We start from the raw sequence: 21,711 nt of genomic DNA on the forward strand, positions 1-21,711 counted from the left end.
AGGCAGGAACTACCTGAGGACCCAAACGAGGCACGTTGCATTGTGCGGCGGTCTAAAGCCTACAAGGTCCATGAGGGAGAGCTTTATAAGAAAAGCGCTACCGGAGTTCTTGAAAGGTGCATCTCCGAAGAGGAAGGACGGCAACTTTTGGCGGAAATCCATGCTGGACTCGGCGGTCACAACGCCGCAGCTCGGGCCCTTGTAAGCAAGGCCTTCCGTATAGGTTTTTACTGGCCGACGGCCCGAGCAGACGCACAGGACCACGTCCAACGTTGTGTCGGTTGCCAGCCTTTTGCAAATCAAAGCCATATGCCGCCTACCGCTCTCCAAACAATCCCCATTACTTGGCCCTTTGCGGTCTGGGGGCTTGATATGGTCGGACCCCTCAAAGGGGGAAGCCATAAGAAAAAATACTTATTGGTCATGGTGGATAAATTCACCAAATGGATAGAAGCCAAACCAGTCAAAACGGCCAAATCCGGACCAGTGATAGACTACATATCTGGGCTTGTACACCGTTATGGCGTCCCCCACAGCATCATCACCGATAACGGCTCAAACTTTACAGCCGACGAGGTAAAACTTTGGTGCAGCAACATGGGCATCAAGCTCGATTATGCTTCTGTCTATCACCCGCAAACTAACGGTCAAGTCGAGCGAGCAAATGGTCTTATCATGAGCGGCATTAAACCCAGATTAGTGCGGTCCTTCAAGGAATCAAACACGCACTGGGTAGAGGAGCTCGACTCCGTACTATGGGGGCTGCGGACCACGCCGAATCGCACCAACGGATACACACCGTTTTTATGGTGTACGGCGCAGAGGCGGTACTGCCCTGCGACATAATTCATGACTCACCTCGAGTGCGCATGTATGAAGAGAAGGAAGCCGAGCTTGATCGGCAGGACAGTTTGGACGCCCTGGAGGAGGAGCGTGACGTGGCAAAAGCTCGTTCCGCATTCTATCAGCAACAGGCTAGAAGGTATCAAAGCAGAGAAGTACGGACCAAAACTTATAACGTTGGCGGACTCGTTCTACGCCCACCGGAGAAGAAAAAGAACAAGCTCAAGCCCAAATGGGAAGGTCTCTTCATTATTGACAAAGTTCTGACCGGTGGAGCGTACCGTCTGCGGGATGCATCAGACAATCGACTCGAGCCAAACCCATGGAACGCAGCCAGACTCCGAAGGTTCTACGCCTAGTGCCGGACTCTATGTTCGTCTTCTTACCTCCGTCAATTTTTTACATATCCGTTATCTGTCTTTTATCTCTTTCTTTTTTACTTTTTCTTCAAGGCCTTAAAAGGCTAAATTGTGTCTTGACTACACAATCTTGACGCGCTAACTACGCTCATTATACCTGGGGGCTTCTTATACAAAAGCTTAATATAACTATTTTCCGGGCTCTATGCCCCACACATGTGTTATTCTTCCACTTGTACCTTTTTTCGCCAGTATATGCATCGATATGACTTAAGTTTTGGCCAAGCTGGGTTGCCTGGCTCTTGTGTTTATGCCCTACGTTCCCGTTAATTCGGCTAGGGCATAAGGGGAGCACCTCTGTGATTGTTACTGCCGGGTCAGCCGGATGTGTACCTCAGACTGGGTGAAGCCGAAAGCTAGCGTTCTTAAGGGAATACTCGGTCGGTGAACAAAAGATGACTTTTATTTATTTTAATACATGCCCCCAGATGTTTATAGCCTGCGTCTCTTTTCGCAGTTCGGACATGCACATTAGGGCATGCGTACCCAGGGAAAGGAACCCTTAACGGAACTATTCTCCCTAGAAGATGTTTCTTACTATCCATGTAATATAACATAGCTAGTTGGGTACTTGTCTGTTCAAGCACTTATGACCCCTACGCCTGGTTTCCACGCGTACCCCAGTTTTTACATAACTGAGCGGGTATTCGGATACACTCCGGACTATCGGGTCCAGAGGTCGAAGCGAAAAGGTCCGCCATGAAAATGATTTACAATCCGGCTAGGGACAATATATGTCACTTGAAGTACACAGTCGCTTAGACTGACTAAATTCTTCTTCTATACCATCCAACAGGCTGTCTAGCCTACAATCCTGTTGGGAATACTTTGCGGCTAATTCTACTTGGTCATACACCAAACTGATGGGGATCTCTTTCCCATCAGGCCCCACAGGTCCGACCTCGGCCATGTGGTTAGGGTCAGCCTTGGTATACCGCGTCTTCACCATGGCCCAGGCTTCCCTCGCACCTTGTCGGCAGGCTGATATCTTCCATAATCGGAAGTGTCACCGCGCTCCCTTGAGCTTCTCTACAAGCTCCCCCATGCCTCCTGGCAGGGAGACGGATGGCCATAAGGCTTGGGTAATGCCCTGCATCACCTGCCGAACTTGTTCGTGCAGTTGTGAGAGCTCTGGCAGAAGATCACCCGCAGACCCGGGCATCTCCTCCTCGGGACGACCCGTTAGCATACCTGCAGATATAACTCTGTTAGTCGGTTTCTTCGCCGAACTCTTTAAAAGTTCGTTCAAGCACTTACTGAAAATGCCGTGTCGAAGCCTCTTATTCTCCTTTACGGAGTCAACAAGCTGGGCCCGGACATCTTTCAGTTCCACGCCCAGCTGGATATTGGCATCTTGGAGATTGTTTTTCTCCTGCCTAACCTTTTAAGCACGCGCTCACCAGCCTTTAGCTGTCATTGGGCATGCGGCTCATTCCCTATCACGACCTCCGAATTCACTCCGGAGTCATCTGCAGAATCTATTGTTAGATTTGCATGCATGCCGCATACTATCTGGTACCTGTCATTCTTTGCAATAGAGACAAGTGTTACCAGAGGGGGCCTTCTCGGACTCCTTCAGCGCGGCAACTGCGGCACGTAGCTGGGCTTTGCACTCTTCCATGTCTTGAGACAATTGGGTATTCTTCTCTGTAAGAACCTGCACAAATAATGATCCTTAAATCAGTTGTGTAAACTGTTTCAAGTCTCAGGGGCTACTGATATACATAATTATTAGATTTCCTCACCCGTATATCCTTTACATACTGGTCCGTGGCTCTAGCAAGACCATTTTGAGCAGCTCGAATGTACGCGTCTCCTGAATTGAAGGCATCAAACGCCTCTTGGGAGAAACCAGCGTCACGAAGTACGGCCCGGCGACGCCTGTGATTCATGGCGCTCTCCACTTTGGAATTTGTAGCGGATAGCCTATCCGCATCCTTTGTAGGAGGAACATCTGGCGTTCACCCCATGTTAGCATCCGCCTCTAAGTCCGACTCTGGAGCCCAACTGGTGGAGGCATGACCGGCAGCCTCTCCGGATATGGTCCGGCGAGCGTTTTTCCTTCTAGGAAACATGGACATTATTATATTTTAAAAGACGCCAACCACGGAGCGGGGTTTCGTTTCATACCTATGCAACGGCGTCTCAGTCCTGACCGCCTTCCTTTTAAGCCTACCCGGCTTCACTGCCCCTTGTTGGTGAGTCACTGCGGGTTCGGCATGGCGTCCCGAGGGCCTTCCCTGTAAGACACCATATGTGTGTGGTAGGTGAAGTGCAGAAAAGGGGATCCTTCTCGGAAGTTGGGACTCCAGTCTTACTTGCATGCGATGCAGGGAGTAGTCCAGGATAACCGGCTATGATGGCCACCATGGCATCATCGCAGCTCAATTGATAGAATGTCCTGTCGATCAGCTCCACAAATATGTCCGGATCCTCTTCGAGTCCGGGATCGAGGGCCCGGTAAGGGTCCTCTGGTTGTGGAGGCGGGCTGTGGACCTCCCTTACAGCTTTTCACAGTTCCTTCCATGAAAGGGCAAGGTAAATACTTATGACGAAGAATGCGGGAAGGTTGGGAGTAAAAAGTGACAGCTCACCCAGCTTGGAGGGTTGTACATGGAGAATCCATCCCGTGGCTTAATGCGGATGAACTCCTCTTCCTCTCCTTTGTACAAATCGGACATGATTTTTGCTAGAGCAGCGCCTGAGTCCGGTCCCTTACGACCGCAGCGGGTGGCATCATCTTCTCCGTTAAAGTGCCACATGGGATGCCCCCGATATTGAAGTGGTTGTACCCCCCGCATTATACATATTGGCATAACCTCGATTATTGTCAGTCCTGATTGAGCCAGCATTTTTATCCGGCCCATCAGGTAAAGGACTTCTCCGTTATCTTCCTCCTGGGGGCTCCGAGGGCGCCAGCTGCGGCGTTTCTTCAGGGGGGGACATTGTCGAACTCAGGAAGGCCCATCCGAATAGGGTCCGGAAGGGGGACATCCTCCATATAAAACCACTCCGAAGGCCAGTCCTCGGATGTCTTCTTCGGAGTACCGGACAGGTATCCGGTCCCGGCGATGCGCCATATTTCGGCTCCGCCCACTTGGTATATTGACCGCTCCTATGGGTACGAGGCAGAATAGCCTCTTCCATAGCTCGAAATGAGCTTCGCAACCCAGAAACAGCTCGCAAAGGGCGACATAGCCAGCGATGTGTAATATGGAGGCGTGAGTGAAATTATGCAGCTGGAGGCCATAGAACTCCAGGAGCCCACGGGGGAACGGATGAATTGGAAATCCAAGCCCTCTTAATAAGTAAGCGACAAGGCATACCCGCTCCCCCACGGATGGGTTGGAAAGATCTCCGCTTGCTCCCCGCCATTATAGGTGGCGAGCCCGGCTCGAACGGGGACCATATACGCTGGAGGGAGAAATCCCTGGGTCTGTAAATCTACTAATTGGCTATGGGGGACAGAACACTTCTTCCAATTGCCGGGCTTAGGGCTACGGGAGCGAGAGGAGGAGCTGCGACGACCGGCCATGTTGGAAGGGATTTTTTCCGGGCGCGCTCCGATGGATACTCGCTATAGGAGGATGGTGTGATCTGGATCTGGGAATCCCCGTCTCTTTAATAGACGATTTACTCATGTGGCTAGGGTGGCAAATGTAAAAATGCCCCGGCTTCTCGCATTCGCTCGACATGTGGAAGATAGCCATTATTGGGCGCGGAAGCCAAGGAGTGCAACATTTATGGGAAGCCGGACACTAGTCAAACAGGTATTCAGAATTTGGAGAAGAACCCGCCTTGCAATGCCGAAGACAATCTGCGCGCCGGACTCATCGCCATTGAAGCTTGGTTTGGGGGCTACTGAGGGAGTCCTGGATTAGGGGGTCCTCGGACAGCCGGACTATATCCTTTGGCCAGACTGTTGGACTATGAAGGTACAAGACTCAAGACTTCGTCCCGTGTCCGGATGGGACTCTCCTTGGCATGGAAGGCAAGCTTGGCAATACGGATATGTAGATCTCCTCCCTTGTAACCGACTCTGTGTAACCCTAGCCCCCTCCGGTGTCAATATAAACCGGAGAGTTTAGTCCGTAGGACAACAAAAATCATACCATAGGCTAGCTTCTAGGGTTTAGCCTCTACGATCTCGTGGTAGATCAACTCTTGTAATACTCGTATCATCAAGATCAATCAAGCAGGAAGTAGGGTATTACCTCCATCGAGAGGGCCTGAACCTGGGTAAACATTGTGTCCCCCGCCTCCTGTTACCATCCGCCTTAGACGCACAGTTCGGGACCCCTACCCGAGATCCGCCGGTTTTGACACCGACATGCACGTGGGTGGGGCGGCCGGCGACAAGGGTGGCATGGGGCGGCGGCGGCTCGGGCACGGGGCGGAGAGAGAGATAGGGGGGTGGGACGTGGGCATGTTGGCTTTTTAGTTAGGGCATGGTTATTTGCCGTCTGCTAGCAAACGGCAAAGAGCCTAGCTAACATACGTTAGTTAGGCCACTTTCTTTGCCGTCGGCTAGCACACGGCAAAGAAGCTTTGCCGTCCACTAGCAGACTGCAAAGAAGCTTTGCCGTCCAGTAGCGGATGGCAAAGAAAGTGGCCGTTAGGTGGCTCTCGCTAGTGGGCCACCCTCCCTCTTTGCCATCTGCTAGCAGACGGCAAAGAGATGGCAACGCTTCTATGTCGTCCGCTAGCAGATGTCAAAGAGACGGCTGACGGCAAACAATGTCTTTGTCGTTCGCTTCTTCTTTGCCGTCAGTTTCCTTTAACCTTATGGCAAAGACCTTCTTTGCCATTAGCTAGCTGATGGCAAAGAGCCAACTGACGGCAAAGATCCTTATTCCAGTAGTGGTAAAGGGTGGAAGGCTTGGCCTTTTGCTTGGTGTTTTGTTCCACTCTTGCTGCCTTAGTTTCCGTCATACCTGTTTTATGTTCCTTGATTTTGCGATCCTAACACAGTCAGGGTTTATGGGCCCCCCTTGACATTTCCCTTTGAATAAAACTCTTCCGGGAAGTCCCAGTTTTGGTTTTACCATTTGTCTAATAATAACTAAAACTTGCATAGGGACCGACTAGCACCCGAGGATAATTATTCAACAACCCGTGCCAGTGCTCCTCATGAGTGTTGGTCCAAAACAGAGTAGTTTGCGTCTTCCCCCGGGGCAACTCAGGTCCTAGTTGTTGTATGTTGTGCTCATCCGGTCGTGTCCTGAGACGATATATGCGCGGCTCCAATCGGGGTGTCGGCACGTCGGGATGTCTTGCTGGTTTTATTTTACCATTGTCGAAATGTCTTGTGCACCAGGATTCCGAGTTTGATCGGATTGTCCCGAAATGGAGATTTTCCTCCGCGGATCATGAGAGTTTGTGATGGACTAAGTTGGGACACCCCTACAGGGTTTAATCTTTTCGAGAGCCATGCCCGCGGTTATGTGGCAGATTGGAAATTTATAATATCCGGTTGTAGAGAACTTGACACCAGATCCGAAATAAAATACACCAACCGCGTGCGTAACCGTGACCGTCTCTTTTCGAGTGAGTTCGGGAAGAGAACACGGTGGGGTTATGTTTGACTCGTAAGTAGTTTAGGATCACTTCTTGATCATTACTAGTTTGCGACTGTTATGCGTAGTTTCTCTTCTTATTCTTGTACTCGTGAGTTAGCCACCATACAATGCTTAGTGCTTGCTGCAACCTCACCACTTAACCATTCCATACCCATTAAGCTTTGCTAGTCTTGTTACCCATGGTAATGGGATTGTTGAGTCCTTGTGGCTCACAGTTTACTACAACAACAGGTGCAGGTACAGGTAATGCGATGATCTGACATGAGAGTGATGCTTGATTGCATTTGGAGTTCTTCTTCTGCTTCTTCTTCTTCATCGATCATAGGATGGGTTCCGGGTCGGGAGCCTGGGATTAGCAGGGTGGATGTCATTCTTCTTTTTCATTTGATTTCATCTGTAGTCGGATCCTGCTCTTTTGTATGGTGATTGCTATGTATTGATGAACTGTTGTATTCATGTTGTAGCTTGTGGCGAGTGTAAGCCTTTATCTAGTATTCTCATCTACTCAGTACATGGTATGTTGTAATGATATCCACCTTGCTATGCGCTCGAAATGCGATTGTGCCCCAATCATGAATTCATCACATGATCGGGATAGAATCGCATATTGGGCACTACAAGTACAAAGGCATACCCTATTGCCTAAGTCTGGAGATCATAGGATGATATGTGGTCACTCCATCAACTTTCTGCACCTGTTGATGTTCCTCAAAGGTTCAAGGTCATGAGTTTGATAGTTGAAACAGTCAAGGGGACATCTGCTGACCAAAAGAGGTCATGTGGATATGCTCCACATATTCAGATGTTGATCAATTCCAAGATTGGAACTGGGACATATCTACTTGACAAAGAGCATCTACCTCTTAGGCCAGAGTTTGAGGATAATGAAGTTGTCATGCATGCTACACATCCTACATCTGTTGAGGCCTAGGAGAAGATTGAGAAGGCAAAGGCTGCTAAAGCAGTAAAGGCATCAAGTGCTTCAGATGCATCTATTGTGAATCTCAAGACTAAACATGATCAGCTCACATATCTGCTAGAAGCAACCCTGAGGATAGAGAAGAGTTTGGCCAACTCAACTAAGAATCAAGAGAGCTTAGAGAGGATTGTGGAAGACAAGATGTATAGCCTTGATGTAAAGGTCACTGAGATTCAGACTATTGTTGAAAAGCTGAGAGATGATGCCGAGGACATAGATGACAGACCCACTACAGATAGATTCCAAATAGTGCCAAGGGCATAGAGGTCTGCTGCTGAGCCAGTTGCAAACTTGAGACCTACTCATTATGCTCCTGCCACCATAGCCAGAGTTGCTCCTCCAGTGTCAACTCCTCCAGCTCCATAGACATCAGCTGAAGCATTTGCAGATGGAATCCTCTCAACGTTGTCTATGCACACCAGAGCTACAAGCCAGAAGACCCCTTCAGGAGCTCCCAGAGATCGTGCCTAGAGTGCCGCATAGCACTATACGTTTTCAAAAAAATTGGTAACTTGTTGCCAAAGGGGGAGAAAGTGTATAGATCATAGGCTTCGAGAGAGAGAGAGAGTTTTTTTGCTTCTTTGTTGGTTCTTATTTGCCTTGCTACTTTGGTTGATTATCTCTACTTGATGTTACATTTACATTATGCTCGTGAGATACCTTGTACGATCATGTGTTTTATCATACTATGCTTAATGTGTGTTTGCGTGTCTATCTCTATGATTGTTTGAGTATGATCAAACACTTGTATCTTTGGTGATGAGTGCATGTCATTTTAGTCCCATCATTTTGTGCGCTCCACCAAGATGGATGTGATATGGAAGATTAACCCATGATCCTAATCAATTGTGCATTTGCATTCAAACGTAAATTTTAAATAATGCATAAATTTAGGGGGAGCTCTTGCTTATCACATACTTCTCAAAGAGACGATGTATTTCATTCCTTTTATCATTTGTTGAAGCTTTGATCTATATGTTGTCATCAATTACCAAAAAGGGGAGATTGCAAGTGCAACTAATCCTCGGGTGGTTTTGGTAATTCATAACAACATATAGCTCATTGAACTAATATCCATTCAAGATAAATATTTCAGGAAGTTCAATAAATGGCATGGCATGGACTAGAAATGTGGACCCCTCAAAATGCTAAGGTCACATATTGGCAAAAGCTCAAGCTCTTCATCTTTATTTTAGTGATCCAAGATCACATTGAGTCCATAGGAAAGCCAATACTATGAAAAGGGGATGAGGTGTTGCTTAATGGCTTGCTTGCTCAAATGCTTAGTGATATTCCTCCACATACCCTCAACCACTTTCTCCATACAAATATGTCGAAAACCTAAACTCCAACTCGGCCCGACCGATTCATTCTATCCGGCACCACCGAGTTCATATGACATAGCCACAGCCAGAAACCCTAACAGTTCCGTCTCACCGAGATGGCCTTGCCAACTCATTGTTATCACTTGCAATTATTTCGGTCTCACCAAAATTGCAATCGGTCTCACCGATATGGCTTGACCAATTCTCTGTTGCCCCGTTGCTTCACTTCGGTCTTACCGAGTTGATGCAATCGGCGACACCGAAATGATATTTTCCCTAAGCCCTTGCATATCGGCCCCACCGGGTTTTTCCAGTTGGTCCCATCGAGATTCCTAACGTTCACATTTTGAACTAGTCGGTCTCACCGAGTTCATACATTCGGTCTAACCGAGTTGGTTCAAATGTGTGTAACGGTTGGATTTTGTGTGGAGGCTATATATACCCCTCCACCCCCTTCTCCATATGTGAGAGAGCCATTAGAACATGCCTACACTTCCAGCATACATTTTCTGAAAGAGAACCACCTACTCGTGTGTTGAGATCAAGATATACCAATCCTACCACAAGAATCTTGATTTCTAGCCTTCCCCAAGTTGCTTTCCACTCAAATCATCTTTCCACCATATCCAAATCTGTGAGAAAGAGTTGAGTGTTGGGGAGACTATCATTTGAAGCACAAGAGCAAGGAGTTCATCATCAACACACCAGCTATTACTTTTTGGAGAGTGGTGTCTCCTAGATTGGTTAGGTGTCGCTTGGGAGACTTCGTCAAGTTGTGGAGTTGAACCAAGAAGTTTGTAAGGGCAAGGAGATCACCTACTTCGTGAAGATCTACTCGAGTGAGGCAAGTCCCTCATGGGCGATGGCCATGGTGGGATAGACAAGGTTGCTTCTTCGTGGACCCTTCGTGGGTGGAGCCCTCCGTGGACTCGCGCAACTGTTACCCTTCGTGGGTTGAAGTCTCCGTCAACATGGCCGTACGATAGCACCACATATCGGAACCATGCCAAAAATCTCCATGTCTTCATTGCATTTGCACTCTCCAAACCCTTCCCTTTACCTTCATATGCAATGTTCTACTTTCCGCTGCTATACTCTTAGAATTGCATGTGTAGGTTGATTGCTTGACTTGTGCTAATTGCTAAAATCTGCCCACAACTAAAATAAGGTTAGATTTTTAATTGGTCAAGTAGTCTAATCACCCCCCCTCTAGACATACTTACGATCCTACAAATATGTTGATGATACCATCATTTTCATGGAACATGATTTGGCAAAGGCCAAAATTATGAAGCTTGTGCTATGCCTTTTCGAACAGTTGTTGGGATTGAAGATTAATGTTAACAAAAGGGAATTGTTTTGTTTTGGGAGGGCCAAAGATGAACAATATGCTTATAAACAACTGTTTAAATGTGAACTGGGTACCCTACCGTTTAGCTATCTGGGCATACCAATTCACCGTCGCAAGCTATCTAATAAGAAGTGTGTCGGCGTTCTGGGAACGGGGGTCCCCAGACTTACCTGCCTGCGGCCCGCGGCGTGGCTCCACTCACGGCCCAGTACAGCCCATCTTCACCAACAAACGCTCAAGCCCCTCGCGAGGGGCCAAGCCTTGCGAGGCGGACGGCACAAGACCTCCTCAGGGGCGTCCTCACCAGGCTGGCTTGCGAGGGGCGGAGAGATCAAGGCAAGGGACACCTCGCGAGGTTCAAGTGACGCAAGCCATGATGACCGGAGCCAGGCGGGTGCCAGCGCGCAGTGTCCTCGTTTGCTCTTTGGTGCTAAAGGGGCAAGCGCAGGCGAGGAGTCCCGAGGCATCAGGCAAAGGTTTCCATATTGGTGCAATGAGACCAAGACCAGCAGGACGGCAGGACGGAGGTCACCGTGGAGCCCAAGTCGGCGTCACCAACAGAGCCTTTGGCAGGCGAAGACTACTTTTGTCAGGATAGCTTGTACTAGTTGTCTCCCTTCAAACTGTCCGTTGTGGCATCCCTTCCCGCTCAATATTTGGGAAGAGGACCAAGGCCTCTATAAATAGGACTAGCCACCACAGTAGGAGGCAACTGATTCAGATCATCCTCATCCACACAAGTCCATCGAGCACAAGAACACCTCTCCTCAGGAGGCTGTTCTTCCCTTGTACTGTTCATCATCAGCCCATGAGGCAATCCACCACCACCACACTGGAGTAGGGTATTACACCACAGCGGCGGCCCGAACCAGTATAAATCTTGTGTCCCTTGGGTTGCGAGTTCATCGAGTTTAGCCTTAGAGATCGCGGTGAGGGTGAGGACGTGATTAGGTAGGGGGAGATCTTCGCGCGCACCCCAGTGTTCGAACCTTAAGGGTTTTGCCAGGTAGGGGTGCGCCGGAGCTTTCCTTCCGCCAGTTGATCCGCCGACACTCCACGACCCTGATGTCTGACGACCCGAGGACCTACGCCGACCGCTGGGCAGCCTGGCCAGCCCGAGCGGCGCCGTCTGCCCAAGAAGACCTCAACCCCACACCCCAAGCAGCGCGTGCACCGCGAAACGCCACGGGGCGCGGGCGGCGTGGTCACACGCCGTCCGCCCACACCCCACGACAAGTGCGGGCAGCCGCAAGGGCCTCAAGCCATGCCGCTGCCACAGCGCCGCACACCCGGCGGGAACAAGCAAACATGAGGGCCGCGCTCATGGTGGCTCGGGAGCTGCTGCGATGTCGGTTAATGGGGAGTGGCCGGGATGCGTTGCTGGAGCGCGTCACCGAGCTCTTGGACACCGGGGTTTCAGGAGCACCGCCCTTCTACTCCCTGCTTACACCCCAGGCCGCGGCCGGATCGCACGGCGGCCTCACCGCGCCCGTGTGCCCCCGGGCGCGCCCCTAGGCTTCATCGACACCGGCGCAACCAACGGCACCAAACGCCCACTCGCACCCGCGCCACCTCCGATAAGCGCGGGCACGAGCGTCGTCACCTACGGCCCCGGCGGGCTGCCTCCCTACCATCCTCAGGGCGGCGTGCTGGGCCGAGCAACATGGAGCGTGGGGCACTACGGCGAGGTCTTTGAGGCGAAGGCCTCAGAAGCCTACGTGCCCTGCAAGGTGGACAGGGAGTACGCATTGGAAGACGACCCCAGCTCGTTCCTCGAGCAGGGCTGGGAGGAGGAGGCGCTACAAGCTGAGACCTTTTAGGAGCCTCCCGGGAGCCTCGCCAACCACGCCGGCGACAACAGTTACAGGGTACCACTAGTTTCTCAGGAGCAAGCTTACTCTAACCATGGGTCGCAGGAGGGTCAAGTCACAGCAGCGGATGGCGGCCCCAGCTCGACAGCCTCCCTTCCGCCAGGAGGAGCGCACTGGGGGCTGCAGGAGTGGGGCCGGGAGCAAGGCCCCTCCCCGTGACGCACGGAGCAGGGCGTCCCCCGGAGGTAGGCCCTCTGCCGGGGAGGCGCTGGAGAGCCTTCCCCCCGGCAGAGGACACATGGTCGCCGAGGGTGCCACTGGCGTCCCCTTTGCCCCTTGGCGACGTCCTGGTTTTTGGACGCCCTCAATGGTGGTCGAGGGCGGCGCAAGGCGGGGCCCTCGTCTGGCGATATGAAGTAAGGCTCGCGCCTGTGAAGGTCTCCACTCGTGACACTCTCACATAATAATGAGTGGGGCTTTACACGCCCCGGAGTCTCAGGAGCGCTGCCCTCGGGCCTCTGGGGCTCCCTCCCACGTCCTAGTGGCAGCACTTAGCTCCGCGCTGGTGAGAAGACAGAAAACTAGACTAGGCGCCGGACGCGGCCATTTGCTTTTTAACCTCTTTTCTGTAGCCCTGCTTTCTGGCCTTGGATTTGAGTCTAAAGTTGAATTTTCATTGGAATGCGTCGGGGGTATCTTTTCTGTCTGGCACATGCGCGCCACGCGCACGTCTTGCCATGGCTGGCGCTTGCTCCTCGCGAGGCCCACTCGGGTGGATCGACAAAAGTTCACGGCCTCACGAGCCAGTGTGGAACTCGTCCTGACTAAGGCAAATCATAGTTGTAAGCTCGTGGCAGGACTCACGGGTTCGCAAAAGTGCATCCCCAGCTCGGCCCAAAGAATAGAAGCAACAATCTGTTTACACGAGGGGCTTCCCCTCCCAAAATGCTCTCACAACTTCCAGGGCCGCGCCCGAGCTTTTGCGTGCTGGATAAATAGCAGGGATGCACGGGTTCAATCGGACATGTCGCTCACTGCGTCCCCCGGGTCGCCTTCAGATGCATCACTGGCGTCGCTGCCGCCGTCACTGGCATCATCATCACCTTGGCCGGTGCCGCCCTCGCCGTCGTCGACCATGTCGCCTTCATCCTCTGCGACCACCACCGCGTCGTCATCAGAAGCAAAGGCCCTGACCAGCGTGTCCATGTTGTCTTCCACCCATCGCGCCAGGTCGCCACGGATGACCGCGGTACGGGAGCAATGGAGGCGTCAAAATCAAAGTCCGGGTAGGTGTTCTGGAGATGGCTGAAGACGCGGGAGAATGTGCGCCCGAGCAGGCCGCGGCTCCTCTCTTTAACAAGCTGGCGAGCCCTCTCGAAACGATTCTCCAGGTGTGTCACCACGTCAATGAAGAAGAGGACGTGGCTGGCGTAGTCGTTCGCGTGGGGATGAGGAGTGTTTTCATCGCAGAAGAAGCCCAGCGTTGTGTTGGCCCTGTTCCTGAGGTCTTGGAGCATGGGGGCATGCACGCGCTCCAGCGTCCGCCGTTGAAGCACTTCCTCCCTGCTCTGCTACGCGATGGACTCGGAATTGGCGACTCGCTGCTGAAGAGAAAGCAGCTCGGCGGGCGGAGGCCAGCTCAGCCTGCGTCGAGGTCAGGACGGCCGCGGCGGCCTTCTCGCGTTGCTCCACCTCAGCCAACTCTGTCCTGAGGGCAGTAGTTTGGCCCACGGCTTCGGCCTCCACAAGCTTCAGCTTCAGGTTGTACCTGCCGACAAGATCCACGCGCACCTTGGCCACCCTTCTGTCGACCTCCTTCTGGATCCTCACCTCGCACGCATCAGCGGCATCCTCCGCTTGGACGACCTGGCGCTCCCTCGTCTCCAACTTCTCAAGCTCAAGGTTGCGCTCCATGGCTTCCAGTGCCATCGCTTCCTCGTGCTTCAGCATCTCTTCCTCCTCGGCAGGCGTCCCCCTCATTGACACAAGGGCGGCTTGGCGCACCTCCACCTGCTGCTCCAAGGAGGCGCTCCAGGCTTGGAGCTCCCACGCGCATTTCTCTGCGATCTCGCGGCGGCGGTCAGCTTCCCGGGCTTCTTCCAAGGCTCGGGAGCAGGCCTTGCGCGAGGTCGCGAGGGATGCCTCGGCCTTCGCATTGTCAACCTTGCGCTGGTGGCGCCCGAGGTTGATGGCCACCTTCAGTTTATGACGCTCCTCCGCCAGCCGAAGGCCCTCGGCCTCGAGGCGCACATCTACATCCACAAGCTCTCCGCCGAGCCGGCTCATCGCGGCCATCGCCTCCTGAAAAAGCTCATGACGGACGACACTCCGTTCATGCGCTAATTTAAGCACGCTGCCGACCTCGTCCTCCGCTGCAGGGGCTGCCGACGGGGTCCGGAGCGGCTCACCCCCTCTCAGTGGGAGGCTGGGGGCTGGCCCCCCGGTCGCCGGTCGTACCTCGTTAGGGACCCGGATGGGCGGAGACCTGCTACTTGAAGGAGACCCCAGGATCGAAGCCATCCAGCCGCCGTCCACCATCAGAGGAGGAGCTCTTGGCACACTGGCCGAGCATCAAGCAAGGCCGCGAAGGAGAGACGACAAGGGCACGGGCTCGAGGTGCCTTGCAGGCAGGCTTGCTTCTCCAGCTAACCCCGTGCCAGGGGCGGCGTGCAGGCTTGGGGCGCTCAAGGCTAGCAGGGGAGACGAGGCGAGAGGAGGTTGCTTCTCGGGAGACTCCACGGCCTTGGCAGAAGGGATCCTGAAGAGCCACCGTCAGGAAGGGAAGCAAAAATCGAGGAATTACAAAGATAAGGTACTTACTTGTCTATGGCGATGTACATCCTATGTTTCAATGTCGTACGGTGCCACTGCTGCATCTTGGAGACTCCTTCCTCTTACGGAGCGCCGCGAAGTCCACGTGAAACCGGCCCAAGCGTTGGACGTGGCGACCAGCGCGGGGCGCAACTGGATAGGCACCCAAGGAGACGACCTCAGGAGCGCTAAGCTGGGGGGAGATATCGAGCTCCGCCTCACGGCGACCTGCCGAGGCCTCACGGAGCTTCGACCTTAGGAGCAGCGGACTGCGTCACCTCCTCGGCTGCCGCCCCAGGGCGAGAATCATGGGTTCCTGAGGATGACGCCTCGAGAGCCTCAGGCAGCGTCGACACCTCGGCACCCGCGCCTCTGGTCTCCAGCGGTGCTTGCCTCCCTGCGTCCACTCTTGGGGCAAGCTCGGCACCGGTGACAGGGAGTGGAACGACGATGACGGGGTTCTCACGGGGCCCCACAAGGCCAACTGGACACAGCCCCCACTCATCGAAGGAGGGCATCTGCCCCACTAACTCCACCCTATTCGAGCAGCTGCACAAGCAACAACCCTCCTGCGGCAAGTCACCTGGCGAGGGGTCACCGGCCAAGACTTCGAGCACCGTTCTTCGTGCCTCGGCCGGAAGCCCCGACGCCTGAAGCCTCATGCGGTCCTGGTCGCCGGTCAGGGCCCACATCAGCTGGGAATGGCGCTGGAGTGGGGCTATGTGGCGTCGGAGGAACTCCTTCATCACCTTGGGCGCGGTCACACCAAGATCCTTCAGCCTCCTCAGCCGGAGCCAGACGAAAGAAAGACGGGAGCTCACGAGCTCCTCATGACCCCAGCCGGAGCTGGGGATGGCGGGTGACGACGGAGGCGAGAGCAGGGGGCTGAGTACTCCGACATCAACATACACCCACCGCATCCGAAACTCGCTCGAAGACGGCGGGAGATCGAAGTCAATCCCCAAGCCGGCTGTCGCCGCCACGGCCTGGAAGCTCAGGCACCCCGAGCACTGCCGAGGGTTGGTCAAGTGCAACGAGAAGAAATGGCGCAAGAGAGCCACAGAAGGAGTGATGCCCACCATGACCTCGCAGACAAAGGCGAAGACGGTGAGAAGGGCGACAGATTGGGGATCAAGGTGCAGCATATGGATCTGGTAATGGGAAATCATGGCATCAAAGAAGGCAGAGAAGGGAGGAACCAGGCCAGCCCACAGGGCGTCAACGAAGAACTGGACCTCAGTGGTCGTCCTATCGATGGTGGCTCAGGACGCAGGCCAGGCCACCGTCCCCCCCCCCCCCCCCGCCCATTCGTTGAAGCCGGTAGCGAGCGCCGTGCAGACCTTATCCATGGCCTCCTGGTTGAGCACCCGCGATCGGCCGACGGCGGGCACGACGGCCGAAGGTGGGCTGGCTGAGGACAGGGGCTTCTTCTCTTTCTCCGTCCGGTTCGGCGCCATGGCGGTAGAGAGGACTGAGCTCGAGTCAGATTGGAAGAGGGAGCAGAGGTACGAGGAAGCGAAGAAGTTGGGGAATGCGTTGCCAGCAATGGGGAAATAACTGTGTAGGATGCCGTGGCCGCCTGGCCAGGCGGATTTCAACGCTGCATGGGGAAGCGGGGCCGCCCACGTCCAATCAATCACCACGCGTCAACCAAGGCCGCAGGCTGTTGGGGCCCGCGGTGCTCCGCACTTGCCCTTTGGCTTCTCCTCGAAGCCATGTCCGAGCGCGCCTTGGGCCCGGGACCTACTGTCGGCGTTCTGGGAACGGGGGTCCCCAGACTTGCCTGCCTGCGGCCCGCGGCGTGGCTCCACTCGCGGCCCAGTACAACCCGTCTTCACCAACAAACGCTCAAGACCATCGCGAGGGGCCAAGCCTCGCGAGGCAGATGGCACAAGACCTCCTCAGGGGCGGCCTCACCAGGCTAGCTCGCGAGGGGCGGAGAGATCAAGGCAAGGGACACCTCGCGAGGTTCAAGTGACGCAAGCCATGACGACCGGCGCCAGGCGGGTGCCAGCGCACACAGTGTCCTCGTTTCCTCTTTGGTGCTAAAGGGGCAAGCGCGGGCGAGGAGTCCCGAGGCATCAGGCAAATGTTTCCATATCGGTGCAACGAGACCAAGACCAGCAGGACGGGGGTCACTGTGGAGCCCAAGACGGCGTCACCACCAGAGCCTTTGGCATGCGAAGACTACTTTTGTCAGGATAGCTTGTACTAGTTCTCTCCCTTCAAACTAGTCGTTGTGGCATCCCTTCCCGCTTAATATTTGGGAAGAGGACCAAGGCCTCTATAAATAGGACTAACCACCACAGTAGGAGGCAACTGATTCAGATCATCCTCATCCGCACAAGTCCATCGAGCACAAGAACACCTCTCCTCAGGAGGCTGTTCTTCCCTTGTACTGTTCATCATCAGCCCAGGAGGCAATCCACCACCACCACACTGGAGTAGGGTATTACACCACAACGGTGGCCCGAACCAGTATAAATCTTGTGTCACTTGTGTTGCGAGTTCGTCGAGTTTATCCTTAGAGATCGCGGTGAGGGTGAGGGCGTGATTAGGTAGGGGAAGATCTTCGCGCACACCCCAGTGTTCGAACCTTAAGGGTTTTGCCGGAACCCAAAATCCGGCAGAGTGGAAGTCTATTGAAGATCGATTTGAAAAGAAACTAAGCTGCTGGAAGGGCAAGCTTGTGTCATACGGAGGTCGGCTAATACTAATAAACTCAGTGCTCACGAGTATGCCGATGTTCCTCTTATCCTTCTTCGAGGCATCTGTAGGGGTACAAAAAAGATTGGACTTTTATTGATCACGATTCATTTGGCAGAGTGATGAAATAAAGAGGAAGTATAGACTTACTAAATGGGACATCATTTGTAGGCTGAAGGACCAGGATGGTCTTGGGATTGAGAATTTAGAGCTAAAGAATAGATGTCTGCTCAGTAAATGGCTGTACAGACTTTCTGTGGAGACAGAAGGCAGGTGAGTACAAATTTTAAGTAATAAGTACTTACAATCTAAGACCTTAGCCCATGTTACTGTTACACCCAATGATTCACCTTTTTGGAAGGGCTTGATGAGAACGAAAGCGACCTTCTTCCATAGAAATAAATTCATCATTGGAAACAGTAATTCGACGAGATTCTGGGAGGATACGTGGTTAGGGGAGACGCCTTTAGCCACACAATATCCATATCTCTATAACATTGTACAGCGTAAGGAGGCTTACATTTCTACAGTGTTATAGTCCAACCCTCTAAATATTCAATTTCGGAGATCTTTGGTAGGAGACAGATGGGAAGCAAGGCTACATCTGGACAGAAGGTTGATGGATGTGAACCTCTATGAGGAATCTGATAGTATTCACTGGAAATTAACTACGAATGGTATTTTCTCAGTGAAATCTATGTACTTGGACCTAATTGACTCTGGTCCAATTCTGAAATCGATACATATTTGGAAAATCAAATTCTCGTTCAGAATCAAAGTCTTCATGTGGTTTGTTCACAAGGAGGTGGTTATGAATAAGGATAACTTGGCAAAACGTAATTGGGAGGGTAGTCAAAGATGTAGCTTTTGTGATTAGGGTGAAACCATCAAACACCTCTTTCTCGATTTTCTGCTGGCCAAACTATTATGGCGTTCAGTTCATATAGCCTTTAATATCATCCCTCCAAATAGTATACACACGTTATTTGGGACGTGGCTAAATGGAGTAGAGTCAAATATTGCGGGACATATCCTGATAGGAGTATGTGCATTACTATGGGCTATATGGAACTGTAGGAATGACATGGTTTTTAACAGACAAACTCGTATAATTTTTTTGCAGGTTATCTACAGGGCCCCTGCTTGGATTCGTATGTGGTCATTACTCATTCCTGTGGAAGCCAGGGAGCCTTTGGTTACTGGGTCTGCCTGATGGGAGATGGTAGCTCGGGATATCTACAACCAGTTTGGATGGCGGTCCAGTAATAGGATAGGTGCTTAGTCATCTTGTTCCATTTTCGCCGGTTGTGACACTTTATATTTTTTTATTTTAGTTTAGCTCGGAGCGAGCTTGTTGTGGAACACAGACTTTTCGGTCACTTTGCTTAATAAAAAAGGGGCTGCATGCATCACTCTGATGCAGAGGCCGGGGTAATCCTCATTTTCAAAAAAAAATGTATTTTGCTTTCAATATATAATAATAAACAAACAGATAGATAGATGGAATAGATAAATGATAGGATAAATAGAGAGATACTAGATAGATAGATAGTAGATGCTATCCACACTATCTGACAAACATATATCTCGTAGCTATAAGATGAATGCTAGGGATACATTGTAGAAAGTTCGACCATGCCAAACATCGTACACGTCTTTGCAGCCTGCAAGAAAAAAGAAACAAGACATGTACATATATCTTTGAGAAATGATGTATGTAAGACATAGATATCTTGGGAAATTAAATTTGGCTATGACTACGTGTGATATGAGAAAGCTAATGCTGTAGCCATAAGGAAATTATAAGATAATCGAGGAGAGCTATGGCGACATACATCCAACACATAATTGCACCTCTGAACGCCTAGACTATACATGGATCACAACCAAATGATAATAGCCCCCAACCGACAAGGCTATGTTGACGATTCCCTTTTTCCTCAAAAAAAAAGAAAAAGGCAAGGCTATCTTGGCTATATATATACGGATATTGGAAAGGGGAGGAGCAACCAAACAAAGCATAGGCATGGCCATAGGAGTGTGGTGGACGACGAAGAAGAGCTTATTACTGAAACTGAGTGTGTATCTGCTGATCATCGCCATGGCTAACTGCTCTAGAGACATCCCTGATTCTGTTTCTGACCACCCTCGTACGTAATTATTTCTTTTATTTTTCTTTCTTTCGATTGATTATAATTCTTGGTTAATCGTGACAACTGGTCATGGGTGCAGCCGGGTACATCATCTGTGGTGAGATTACTGCGACGTGGGGAAAGCATCTGTGCATCAAGCACGGCACCTGCAACAAGCCGTGCCGGGCAGAGGGGTACGACTCAGGCTACTGCGCCCCATTCCCCTGGTCGACCTACTGCTGCTGCAAAAATAATTGTGGCGAGTCTGTGCAACCTCACAGGAGCAGCTTTATATGCGGTGATAATAGTCTACATTATTAACTAAGTATACATACCATGTATGGATGCATACAAGGTTAGTGAAATAAATCTCATTTCCAGCCGTGTGTGTACCTACCTGTAGAAGGGAAAAATAACCGTTCTCATAATGTGTGGGAACTGCTATTTCCAATTGATGAAGAACTGCCTACCAAGTTACATACCGTCAGTTCATCATAACCTAGAAGATAGCATCAAGACAACTAGCAAGCAAAGATCCACATGCAGCGACGTGGGAAGATGGGTGGTGGAGCAAGGCCGGTTCCAGAGGAAGCTGTACCTAAGGGTCATCGGGATGTAACTAGGAGGGCAGCGGCAGCGGGTTCTGCCCATACTGTGGCAGCGAGCAAGGGGCAAAGGCAATACCGCACTGAAGCTTGCTTAGAGAGAATGGTGGGTACCGCAGAATGGGACGCGCCGGCAGTGGGTTTCCTGCATTGACGCCGGTGACCGAAGCAACGTTGCACATCGTCCCTTTCCGCCGGCGGGCTGGATCCGGCCGGATCAGGGACCAGCGGTGAGAGAGAGAGAGAGAGTGAGAGAGTGGGCACCACCATCTTGTGTGAGATAGTAGAAGAGACCGACCCCAGAAAGCAAGCATTGAGTATCCTGCCTATATTATATAGTATAGTTTAGTGGAGCGATTTTATTTTTTTCTCTCCATAACAATTGATTTATATTCTGTACATGCGCCATCGAGGAATAAAATCTTTTTTTAAATAACGCGTCAAGTCGCAATTTGTTTGTTCATCCGTGGTACACGATCCTCCATCAAGTGGACAACCAGTACACATGTCAAATTACCACGTGTGATGGCTTTCATATAGAAATGAGCTCCCCCGTGTACCCGCGCGGGTGTGGTTGGGAAAAAGATGGGAGTACATGCGCCGTGCGTGCACCTCTTCTCTTCCTGCACATCCCCCACCTACGTGGGCGTGTGTGAGAGAGATACAAACCTAGAGAGATGGCGTGTGCGTTCGTGAGTGTTTTTTTATGGGGGGTGATTTCTTGAGTGTATTTGTGGGAATATGTCTCGATGATAACTCAAACAAAAATGTGACACATGCAATGTGTGTGAAATAGAGGCCTAGCTATATCATATATAGAGGGGGCGATCCACGAGAAGAGAGGGATGGGTCATAGATATCGATAGAGACGAAGAGAGGATCAAGTGTATGGGTGCGAGATCGATGAAGAGAGCCATCGAAATTCTGTATGTGCACGTCAAAGATATAGGGCGACTGACCTACCGGAACGTCAGAGGGGAGAGGGCAAGTTTGTGTGTGGCAGGGAGACATGACTAGAATGCTCGATGTATCAGTGTGTGTGGGGGTGGCTGGGGGAGGCAGAGACCTAACTAGAGAGGTATAGATCGACTCGTATATGTGTTGAGAAGGAGAGACCTAGCTATGTCTTGAGGGAGATCGATCGACATCC

General features: G+C 51.8%; 1 non-coding gene across 1 annotated transcript; it reads left to right on the forward strand.

The window, feature by feature from the left end:
- Window positions 1-18,552: 18,552 nt before the first annotated feature.
- On the forward strand, window positions 18,553-20,433 carry LOC109732189 (uncharacterized). The gene is made up of 2 exons (XR_012190162.1): window positions 18,553-19,974; window positions 20,057-20,433. It is a non-coding gene; the product is annotated as an uncharacterized protein (transcript).
- The last annotated feature ends 1,278 nt before the right edge of the window (window positions 20,434-21,711 follow it).

Source organism: Aegilops tauschii, chromosome 7 (genome assembly GCF_002575655.3).
Source record: "Aegilops tauschii subsp. strangulata cultivar AL8/78 chromosome 7, Aet v6.0, whole genome shotgun sequence".
Lineage (NCBI taxonomy): Eukaryota > Viridiplantae > Streptophyta > Magnoliopsida > Poales > Poaceae > Aegilops > Aegilops tauschii.